This window comes from Mobula hypostoma, chromosome 27 (assembly GCF_963921235.1).
Source record: "Mobula hypostoma chromosome 27, sMobHyp1.1, whole genome shotgun sequence".
Taxonomy (NCBI): Eukaryota; Metazoa; Chordata; class Chondrichthyes; order Myliobatiformes; family Myliobatidae; genus Mobula; species Mobula hypostoma.
Genome location: NC_086123.1, coordinates 23,550,713 through 23,563,154, shown reverse-complemented (window position 1 = coordinate 23,563,154; position 12,442 = coordinate 23,550,713). Strand labels below are relative to the sequence as shown.

Sequence of the window (12,442 nt, the reverse complement as noted above, 5' to 3'; positions counted from 1 at the left end):
CTGGAAACATTTTAAATTGGTGTCCCTGAAGCAAATAATCACCTAATTAAGTATTGTATATTATGCCTACAAAGACAGGTTTAAATTTACAGAATTGTCCTTTGTACTTTACCCTGCATGGAATTCCTCTTCTTGATGCCAAGCTTAATGAAGACATTTTTGTTGGTCCTCAAATCAAACAGGTCATCAATGACAGGCAATTTGAAGAACTTCTAGTGGGACTGGAGAAAATCACATGTCGTTGAAACTTTTTTTTGGCAACTACAGAGCGCCAAGCTACGTGCTGCTGGTTGACAACATGCTTCAAGCATACAAAGCCATGAAGTGCAACATTAAAATTAATTTCAAACAACAGGAATTCTGCAGATGCTGGAAATTCAAGCAACATACATCAAAGTTGCTGGTGAACGCAGCAGGCCAAGCAGCATCTATAGGAAGAGGCGCAGTTGACGTTTCAGGCCGAGACCCTTCGTCCTGATGAAGGGTCTCGGCCTGAAACGTCGACTGTGCCTCTTCCTATAGATGCTGCTTGGCCTGCTGCGTTCACCAGCAACTTTGATGTATGTTGATTAAAATTAATTTTCTGCATTCTCATTTATTAGACTTCTTCCCTGCAAATCTTGGTGCTGTCAATGACAAGCATGGTGAAAGGTTTCACCAGGACATTGCGGTCATGGAGAAACAACATCAGGGTAACTGGAATCCATCAATGCTGGCTGATTATTTTTGGATGCTTAAGCTTGGAAACTGAGTACAAATGAAAATCATGAACAAAACATTTTTAGCTTAGTCGAACTATTGCAAAGCATTCTCATCATTATATAATTAAATGCATTAGATTCAATAAAAGTTAATTTCTTGGTTGTTCAAATTCCTAGGTGATACAAGAAGTCTAATATTTGTGTTCAGCTTCAAGCGGTCTATCATAAAAAAAATTCTCAAGAAGAAGCTTTCGAAAAAAATTGTTATCCAGTGTAACCATCCCCTCTGACAAGGAGGTAGCTACCATAACTCCCATAGTATGAACTGAAGATTAGATAAAATATCAAATACCAGGCATCAGACATGAACCTCAAGCCCACATTAATCCAAGTAAAACTTCTACATAGAAAAGACAAATGCTTTCTCTCTAAGGAGTCTTGCTAATACTACTGATGACAGCCATAGGGGAAAACAATGAAGAAGAATACCATGTGGGAGAAAAATGTTTTGGTACACTGGAATAAAACTTTTGTAGTATGGAAAGATAACTTCTAAACAGGCAAGAGACATCCTGCTTTTCTTATTGATATAAAGAATAACAAATGGAGAATGTGAAAGGTTTAGTGAATACTCAGACAAAAGGGGCACTGTTCACTTTTGTCTGTATGAAAGAAACTAACACTGGAGCCCGCACATTTAATAAAAGCATGCAAGTACATGGAATTCATGCCCTTGGGCTTCTTTGACATGGGACTGGGAAACTAAACCTAATACTGAAATGGGACTTTGCCACTTTCTGTGCTAACTTAATTCAACCCTATCACTTTGTAGAAGAAATGCAAACTATTAATGCATATTATAGATCAAAAGAAAGCTTCTTTTAAGAGGTGATAATTTAAACCATTTTTTGTGCTAACTCAATTCAATCCTATTACTTCGTAGAAGAATAAAGTATTAATGCATATAGATCAAAAGACATTTTCTTTTTGAAGGTGATAATTTAATAGCTCATATTTTCTTACTCCTAACACGTCCACATTCAACAAAAAGGTCAAATGGGCAAGGCATTTTTACATTTTCATCTTACTTATAAAAATATCTGCTCCATTCGAAATGTGCAGATGTTTCATTTTTAAAGATAATTAATGCCTGCCCCACAAGATCAATTTTCTTAACAATTCCAGTATAAGGCACCACGAGTACAACAACACAGTTGAAAACCTGTAATAGGAGGTATCCTTCCATTGAATTCTTCTTACCCATATACAATGAGAAGTGATTCCCTTTTCTTTCATGGACAATCAAGGACAAGTAAACTCAGACTTTGATCAAATGATTCTGAAAACAGTTATGCAAACATTTACATTCCTAGGAAAATGGCAACACAAATAAGACTGGTCCTATTCCAGTAAGGAAGAACCTGTAGCTGACTTTGTTTTAGACCAGGGGTTCTCAATCTGGGTTCATGGACCTCTCGATTAATGGTAGGGGTCCATGGCATAAAAAAGGTTGGGAACCCCTGTTTTAGAGATTGTTGTTGTTGTTCTTCTCCGTGCCTGGTGGTGCATCGGGCAGCAACCTTGCCGTTGCTTTAGCACTTACGTCTTGTTTTTTCTTTACAAGGCCGAGTTGCCAACTTGAACCTCAACCCAACACGGATGGAGAGCGGGCAAGGAGCCGGCCGGATTCGAACCCGCGACCGCTCCCCTCAAAGTCCGGCGCAGACGCTACTACGCCACCGGCTGGCAACGTTTCAGAAATACAGCATGGTAACAAGGCCTTTCGGCCCAATGAGCCTGCAATGTCCAATTACACACATGTGACCAATTGACCTACTAAACGACGCACATAAAAGTGCTGGTGAACGCAGCAGGCCAAGCAGCATCTCTAGGAAGAGGTACAGTCGACGTTTCGAGCCGAGACCCTTCGTCGGGACTCGGCCCGAAACGTCGACTGTACCTCTTCCTAGAGATGCTGCCTGGCCTGCTGCGTTCACCAGCAACTTTGATGTGTGTTGCTTGAAATTCCAGCATCTGCAGATTTCCTCGTGTTGACCTACTAAACGAAACGTCTTTGGAAGCTGGGGGGGAAACCAGAGCATCCAAAAGGAAAACACAGGTGGTCATGGAGAGAATGTACAAATTCCTTACAGACAGCAACTGAATTGAACCAGACTTGTTTGTTCTTCCATTACTTTTCTGAACATTGTGGGGTGGGGAGGAGAGCACAGATTGCAGAGAGCATTTGTAAAACTTTATGCAGGTAAGCTGAGAAAGGCAAGCTAACATTTGTCAGGTGATCCTTCAGAACCACATCTGCTGAAGCTGAATACAATACACCCACACACCAAACAGGTCACCGCCACGCCAACCTGATAGATGCGCAGTAAAAGCCATATGATGCCAACACGATGCAAAAAGTCTGGCCAAGTCATTTCTGATTTTATGTCATTGTCGCCAGGGGAATTACTCTCATTCCGGGGCACCTCCTGCACACGGAATGCCTTGAGAGTGGGAAACCCAATACTCTTCCCAGAGCTGTCAGTTATCCAGCCGCAGATCCCTACAAAAATATACAAGGAAATGTACTGGCTCGGGTATCTATCCACACAAAATACAGCTAGTCAAAACAGAAGTGTGGAGTTACTGAAGCAGGGACTGCTGTTAGCCAGTCCACGGTTATTATGATCTAGCCAGCACCCCCCCCACCCACCCCCCGTGCTGCCTGACTATCTACAGGGCCGCAGCAATCTGCATTTTATTTCAGGTCTCTAGCGTCTGCAGTGTTTGAATCGTTGACCGCCCATTGGCGGAGAAAGGGTCACACCACTGTAGGTGTGGCATACCTCCCGCCTGACAACCCATAATCCCCGTGTGCCAACCATCTCTTAAAGTGGCTGCCCCCATTAGCCAAAGTTTCATGGAAATTGTTAAAAAAGGTATGAAAACAGGCAAACTACTGGTTAACTGAATAATAAATTACATATTTAAATGAAATACAGAATAAATTCAAAGACTACTACAGTCCTATAAAACTGTGTATTAGTTCCTAATAGTTATCAACAGAGGAACTCATCCAGTGTATAGTATCACATTCTTTTGACTGTAAAACTAACAATTATCAGAAATTTTAATTTATATTAAAACATTCTTAAAAATCAGGTCACCTTCACTGTGTACTCTGAATCCTTTCTTTGTATTTTAAGCCATTTTTTCCCCTCTGGCAAGGATTGCTTTGAATCTCTAAGTAAACTTCAACAGCTTCAATTAGAAAAATAGAACAGAAATCCTTAATTTACTACTTGCTAATATTTAGGAGCAGTCATGAAAGTTGTTTCCTCCAAGAAGACCACAACCTTGTCATAGGATTTGAAGGCTTGCATGTCTCAATGACCCAGGAAGCTATGCTGGCTGGAGTCAAGGCTTTATGCTTTGCCTCTTGGTAGGGTCACCCAAATAGGTCAAAGGGTAGAGGGCAGAGTAAGAGTGGTCAACCAGTTCTCCAGGTTTGGGCGTTCAGTTCGGGGCTAACAAGCCTGACTGGTAAAGCAAAATTGTTACAAAAACAGCAGTAAAGAATCCTTCAACTTCCGACTGGGATGGTACTCCTGAGTCTCCACCCAGGACTCACATGACCGACGGTGGTGAAAACCGAGGGGAAGTTACTGACATGATGAGCAACATCAGAGATAGAAGACCTTCATTGCCGTCCCAAACACCAACAGCATAACAGGTACGAAGAGAAGAGAGAATCAAAGTTGATATTAATGATTTTGTACTCAATTCTTGATCATCATTTAGCAATAAACCTTTGCAAATATGCTGCAAAAATTCAACACAAGTATAGTTTCTTCAAGACAGTGATGACTGTTGGCTTAACAACTCCTAACGGCAAGAAATCAGTTATGTACTGACAGTCAAAGAGCATGCTCTTTGAAGTTGCTCTGTTGCAATCTCCACTTCGGACTTCCCCATCAAAACATGCCCTAACAAATTATATGCTTATGAACTTAGCATGTCAGTCACCATAAAAGAGCATTCTTAAGGAGAGTACAATTAAAGGACACAGCTTTAAGCAACAAGAATAAATTAGATATTAATAAATGAATAATCTTCACTGCAGACGTGCTGGTTTTGCACCTTGACAAATAAAGTAAAAAATATAAACTGAAATGTGTTGGAGTAAAATTGAGCTCGCTGAAATTGGCAGACAACCAAAGACAATATTTGGAAGTTGTCCAGTTTTCTTTAAAGCCCCGGGTGTCTATGCTGCAAATTTCTAATTCCTTGTTCCCAGATTATACGGCATACTGCTGGCTAGTTACCAAATTCGTAGTTAATATCATGTACCATAGAAATTAAATATTAAAGAATCAGGAGGAAAATGAGTCCAGCAAATATTGCTTTGATGTCATTTATATGCCTTTCAACAACCGAAGCACATTAGAATTGCTTATTAAATTAGTGCTATGCAAAACTCCTTAATCAATGTGTCATTAAAAGGTTGTCTAAGGTCATGTTCAATCAGAATCAGGATTATTATCACCAGCATATGACATGAAACTTGTTAACTTAGCAGCAGCAGTTTAGTGCAATATATAATCCAGCAGAGAGAAAAACATAATAATAATAAATAAGGGGAGGGAGGGGAGGGAGGGAACGTCGACTCAGAACATGAGAGAGGGGCCCGCGTCAGGCATTTTCATGCCTTACAAGGCGCAGATTGGAAGTCTGTGTGAGGCACCACTCCTCACACAGACACCAGAGCAATGTGTGGATGAATGCCTTGCTCGAGGACACAAACATGCTGCCACAGCTGAGGCTCGAACTAGCAACCTTCAGATCTCTAGACGAACGCCTTAACTGCGAGCACGTGCCCAACACAATAAATAGTAAAGCACAATAATAATTAAAATAAAATAAAACATAATAATAACAAATAAACAAGTAAATCAATTATGTATATTGAATAGATTAAAAACATACAAAAACAGAAATACTGTATATTTAAAATAAAACTGAGGTAGTGTCCAAAGCTTCAATGTCCATTTAGGAATCGGATGGCAGAGGGGAAGAAGCTGTTCCTGAATCACTGAGTGTGTGCCTTCTGGCTTCTGTACTTTCTGTCTGATGGTAACAGTGAGAAAAGGGCATGCCCTGGGTGCTGGAGGTCCTTAATAATGAACGCTGCCTTTCTGAGACACCGCTCCCTAAAGATGTCCTGGGTACTTTGTAGGCTAGTGCCCAAGATGGAGTTGACTGGATTTACAACCTTCTGCAGCTTCTTTCGGTCCTGTGCAGTATCCCTCCATACCAGACAGTGATGCAGCCTGTCAGAATGCTCTCCACGGTACAACTATAGCAGTTTTTGAGTGTATTTGAGTGAAAGAATTGATATCAACTTTTTCATCTCTGGTAAACTTTCACCCCACCTGTGAACATGCCTGAGCTGTGTTTGGATAGGGTACCTTATAGAGGTATCCGGTCCTTAGTTTCATAGAAGTTAATTTTCCTTGATAGAACATCGGTTGATTCCTTTTGACATCGTTCCCTCTAATTTTTTTTCTATAGCTGCACAGACCAATCATTGCTCTGAGCAGGAAAGTTTACATGGCCTGTAAACAGCGTAGCTCTTTGAGTGTTTAAATGTTAAGATAATTCCAGCTGCGTGGCAACAAAGGCTATGTGCGCGGGAGCATTTCCATTGCCGTGTGGCCACACACTCGCACAACTTTGAGGGAGCAGTACGGCTTACTCTCACATTAATAATTTCTCCTCCAAATACCATTTCTGTTCATTGATTTATGTAATAAGCTGCATGTGGCGATCTTCCAAGCAAATAGTTCTTCAGGTAAACATGGCTCAGCGTTCGGTAAATGCTCTTCAACTTTCTTTATTTTTAATGTGTTCGGCCAACCAGGCAATTTAAATATCTACTAGCTTCCAACTTACCATGACATCTGAAGTAAACCAACACCAGTTCAGATGTTATCAGAGATTTCTATATACACTCCGAGGCACTCTGCCCAGCAACCCTTGATTTAACTCTAGCCTAATTGGACAATTTACTCTGACCAATCAACCTAACAACCAGCATGCCATTGGACTGTGGGAGGAAACCCATGCAGTCATTTCGAAAATGTACAAACTCCTTACAGGCAGAGACGGGAATTGAACCCTGGTCGTTGGTAACGAGTTAACCACTACACTACCATGACTTGGATCAATTACCATCCAATGTTACGTTCATGCTGAATATTGTGCTATTTTCCAAGATTAACTTCATCAAGCGACTGTCAAGAAAAATGTTAATATTTAAAATTGACTGCAATTAATTTTTAACTATTAATTTAAAATGTTAATGGAATAGATCCTGGCATTGCTTATAGATGAGATCATTCCTAAAGATTTAAAATTGCTTTCTTGATAATGAAACAAACAGCGAGTTCAACTAACAAAATCTTAAAGGTGAAAAATCATTTTCTCTGTGATAATTGTGCGTCCACCTGCAGTTGGACAAAGCTGCACAAGTTACTTAAAGATAAAATTAGCAGTTCTCATAATTGTTTCTGGCAGCTGTACACATGGAAAGACAGATATTTGGGATTATGGATATAGTTCAATTTTATTCTCTTTTTTTTCACTCCTCTCTATTAGCTGTGATTACCATCAGAGACCTAGGAAGGCTGTCCTTTCAATTTTTGCCTTGATCGTGACCTCAAGGTTGTACTGGTGGCATTGAGAAATTTGAATAAATAGTGAGCCATCCTCCATTGTCCATACCAGAGTTCATACACACACAGTATGCTTTGCACATACAGCTGGATGAATTTCTACCCCAAAGGTTTTCAGAGTTAATTAATAAGGAAATAAGATATCAACTTTCTTATAAGACAGGATGCAAGAACATTGTTTCCATGATGGTAGATTCATTGATGGTAAGCTATTTAGTAAGGCTTTTTTTGTCTAGGGGCTTACAGCTGGAAGGATACCACATCTGACTGTTAATGCAATTAATAAAATGAATAGCCACATCTGGGATCTGTGGATGCAGGCACCATATCCAATATGTAGAGTTAGAGGTACCCAACATCACTGCAGGGTATGCTGTCACAAATGCAACAAACGCTGGATTAGTGACTTGACATGAACACAAACTTCTGATGCATGATTGATACTGTATAGAAATGGCAAAAAAAAAACTTCTTTTCAATTTACAGTACTTGATTTGTTTCTCAAATAGTTAAAGTTACTGATAAAAATGTCCGTAAAAAAAGAATTTAATTAGTGCAAGACTCAGTCTCACAGAATAAAATGTGCAGTTTCTAAAACTCTAAATTCATAAAAACCTATTTAGATGTCTGATATGAAAAATAATTAAAATTACAAAGGCTGAAATCTCCAATGAAAAGAAAATTGCTGAAATAACCTTTCAAATAGCATCCATGAATAAAGAAACAACTTAGAATCATGGGTCAAAGAGTTTCATCAGCACTTATCCATAAAATTAATGAAATGTATATTAAAATGCATGCTTTTTATTTCATTCTTTGCTGACTTTGGGAATTCTACATTGGTTGCCAAAAGAACAACTCTTTGGCTGCAGATGTCAAAAATGGTACCAATTTCAATGTTAAGTCAGAGCAGAGAAACTCCATGGCCTGAATCCTAAATCTTTGCTTCGGGTTTGTGTTTTGAAAGGCTAACCATGAACAATATTTCTTGACCACTGACCACTGAATTTGGATCATCAGTGCAGTAATGAAGTGTGGAAACTGGAAAGATATTGCTGATTTTGAACCTTGGGGACTCATAATGCAGTGGGAACTGGATGGATGGGGAGACTTACCTACTTGACTTTGGCATTTTGTGGCCTAGGGAGGTTTAACTCCTCAGCCTCTCCCATATGGCTCTGGTAAGTCACCAGGAACAAAATATCAACAGGCAGCAAAAGTCATTGTAAAAGACTGACAGGATAGTTCTCAGCAACAGGTTAAAACAAGGATGTGAAAATTAGCGTGTTGTGGTCAAGGAGGAAGAGAGGTGGTGTACGTTGACAGAAATGAAAAAGAAGTCCAAAATCGAATCCTTGGGCCTGTTCTGAGTATGACCCCTCTTCCTGCTATCTTCTGGCTTCTCTTCTCAGATCACCATTCAAAACTGTTGTGCCCCAAATAAGGTTTCCATTATAAAGTCAGTGAGGGATTGTCCAAGAAAAATATTCACCCAGAGCCAAGATAAGCAAAGGGTTGCTTCACGTGGGACAAGAGACTGACGTGGGCTTTACAAGCTGAATCACGAAGATTGATAGTCAGGAACAAAAACAACAGTTTCTAGCTGAACAGCGTTTTCTGCTGATGATTGAAGATTAGACCCTCTGTATCTGGGGTTCCCAACTCAGGGTCCACAGACCCTTGGTTAGTGGTAGGGGTCCATGGTATAAAAAAAGTTGGGAAGCCCAGCTCGACATGCACTTGACACCAGAGTCTTATAATGGCTTCCAATTCAGTTACATTAGATTGCTGGGATATTATAAGTAAAACAAAATATGGCGAAAAAATCTTTATCACACAATATGGATGCACTACACTTTGAGGATTAATGCAACGTTAAATTAAAACACATTACCTTTTAAGTGTAAATGAGTGAAGGCTTTGGGAAATGAATAAAAGATCCTTTAATATTTTTGGAGCTGCTTAACAAGCAAAGGGTCAGAAGATGTTTGCACTTTAAAAATCTGGTTCTGTCTTCAATTTATTTTGATCTGATGATTATAGTCAGTTAACTTGGGAGAAGGATTCAAGTAATCAAATGGTTTCAATGTGTGCGCAGACTTTTTGCCAGCATGGTTATGGATAACACCAATAATTTTACAGTGCCTGTAATTATCCAAGTTGGAAACAGATAGGGATTGCAATCGGCGCTGTAGCACAGATGGTACAAGACTGATGGCTGCAGACAATGAGGCAGTGTTTCCAAATGTCTTAAAAGGCCAAGATATCTGGACTAGATATTTGGGTTTCTTTGCCATTAAATTTGCAATGGAATATCACAGCTGTTCAAGATTTGCTAAATAGTATACAATTTTGAAGAGGTGTTTTAGTAATTCCCTGCTTTATTGTGACATTTTTACTTTTTAGCAGTTCAAATAACAGTGCAAGATAGCCCCTAATTACAGGAAACATACTTTATCGCTATCTACTACGAAGCCTAAAGGCAGGTTACGCAGGTCTACTTAGTGGTTAGCAGAACATTCCTCTTCACCATCAGTGCAGAAGACAGAATCAGAATCAGGTTTAATATCACCGGCATATGTGAAATTTGTTGACTTTGCAACAGCAGTTCAATGCAATATATAATAGGAAAAAACTGTGAATTACAGTAAATATGTGTATATTAAATAGTTAAGTTAAATAAGTCACGTAAAAATGGAAATAAAAAAATAGTGAGGTAGTGTTTATGGGTTCAATGTCCATTCAGAAATTCATTGAAAGAGGAGAGGAGTCTGCTTCTGCATCATTGAGTGTGTGCCTTCACGCTTCTGTACCTCCTTCCTGGGTGATGGGGGTCCTTAATGACGGATACCGCCCTTTTGAGGCATCGCTCAATGAAGATGTCCTGGATACTATGGAGGCTAGTGCCCATGATGGAGCTGTCTAAGTTTGCAACTCACCACAGCTTACTTTGATCCTGTGCAGTAGCCTATTCCTCCCCCCCCCCACCATATCAAACAGTTAAAATGCTCTCCACCATACAATTGTAGAAATTTGCGAGTGTTTTAGGTGACATACCAAATCTTCTCAAACTCCTAATGAAATATAGCCACTGTCGTGCCTTCTTTGCAGCTGCATCGATATGTTGGGTCCAGGTTAGGTTCTCAGATACTGACATCCAAGAACTTGGCATTGTTCACTCTTTCAACTTCTGATCCCTCTATGAGGGCGCATGTCCCGTTGGCTTACCCTTTCTGAAGTCCACACGTAGTTTTTTGGTCTTACTGATGTTGAGTGCAAGAGCAGATGAGCAGATCTGGAGGAAATTCTAGCAGCAAGTGTGATTATATTTACATTTACTAAGGACTGAAATGTGACAGGCTAATGGAGTCAGAGAGTTTAGTACTGTACAGCACTAAGACAGTTTTGTCTCACCAAATCCACGCCATTGACATTAGTCCCACTTGCCAGCATTAGGTCTGTATCGTTTCATGCCTACTCAAATGTATGTATAAATAGTGCTTAAACAAACTGATTAGGACTGATTCCCTCCAGGAGGACACCATCCTTGTCGTAGGGCTTGGAGATTTGTGATGCCTCAGTGACCCAGACAGCTATGTTGGCTGGAGTCAGGGCTTTACGCTTTGGCTCTTGGTTGGGCCACCCATGCCAAGCAGGTCAAAGGGTAGAGGACAGACCACCGCTCCTCCAGGTTTGGGGGTTCATCTCAGGGCTAACAGCCCAGACTGGTAAAACAAAACTGTTATGGAAACAGCAATGAAGAATCCTTCTATGTCTGTGCGTGATGGTATTCCTGAGTCTCTACCCAGGACCTGCATGACTGACAGTTTGAAAACCGAGAGGAAGCTACAGGCATGATGAAGGAAGCCCTGAGCAATGCCAGAGATCGAGGACCTCATTGCTGTCCTAAACACCAGTGGCATAACAGGCAGTAGAGTATAGAGAGCCTGATTTCCCCATCTTAACCAACTGCAATTGCCGGATATCAACCACTCTCAGTGTAAAAAACTCTTCCCCTCAAATTCCCTCCAAAACTTCTTCCTCTCATCATAAACTTGTGCCTTTTTTATATTTCTACCAGCAGAAAAATATTCTATCTACCCTCTCTATGCCTCTTATAATTTTCTCTATCTCTATCAGGACACCGTTCAGCTTTCTTCGCTCCAGAAAAAACAAGCCCAATGTAACCAATCTTTCCCTATAACTAAAGTCTTCCAATTGAGCAATATCTTGTCTGTATGCTCTCCAATGTAAGCACATCCTTCCAATAGTCTGCTGACCAGACATACACACAACTGTGGCCTCACCACTGTTTTGTAAAGTTGCAACATAACATCCCAACATTGATCATCTATGCCAGGGATTCCCAACATTTTTTTATGCCATGGACCAATACCATTGAACAAGGTGTCCAGCGGACCTAGGTTTAGAACCCCGTAAATCTATGCCCTGACTTCTGAAGGTAAGCATGCCTTCTACGTGCTTTAACATCCTATCTACCCACATTGCTATGTATGGGGAATTATAGACTTGAACTCCCAACGTCCATCCATTGAACAAATTTCCTTTTACCATAAACATCACACTCCAATTTAACTTCACAGAATACATTATCTCACAGAATACATTATCTCACACTTATCATGATTAAATTCCATCTGCCAATGCTCCATCTGACTTTTAATCTGGTCCCTATCCTGCTGCAGCATTTAACAATCTTCCTCAATATTCACATCGCCAACTTTTGTGTCCATAGACTTACTATTCACATCCATTTGTCTATAAATATTCCCACATCAACCCCTCTCTCCTTAGTTCTCTGTACGCACTGCGACTTTTTCTTACTTACAGACTGACTAATTTCCTTTTTGATTCCTTTGTCACTTTTTTATTTCAGAGCTATTTACATTAGCCAATTAATGTACATGGGTGGTTGGGTAGAGATACATCTCTACCAAAGGAGGTGTAAGGTGCTCCTTCCCTCCAATAGCCTGCAGGTCACCCTAA

The 12,442-nt window shown here is 40.2% G+C and overlaps 1 protein-coding gene and 1 long non-coding RNA gene across 2 annotated transcripts in view; one reads left to right on the top strand and one right to left on the bottom strand.

Moving 5' to 3' along the window:
- LOC134338559 (uncharacterized) overlaps positions 1–12,377 on the top strand; it is a 40,757-nt gene extending 28,380 nt beyond the window's left edge. The window contains exon 3 of the long non-coding RNA XR_010016258.1: positions 2,326–12,377. This is a non-coding gene — a long non-coding RNA (uncharacterized LOC134338559). The remainder of the gene's footprint in view (positions 1–2,325) is intronic.
- The window catches only part of emid1 (EMI domain containing 1), a 438,363-nt gene that overhangs the window by 381,169 nt on the left and 44,752 nt on the right, over positions 1–12,442 (bottom strand). The window lies entirely within an intron of this gene.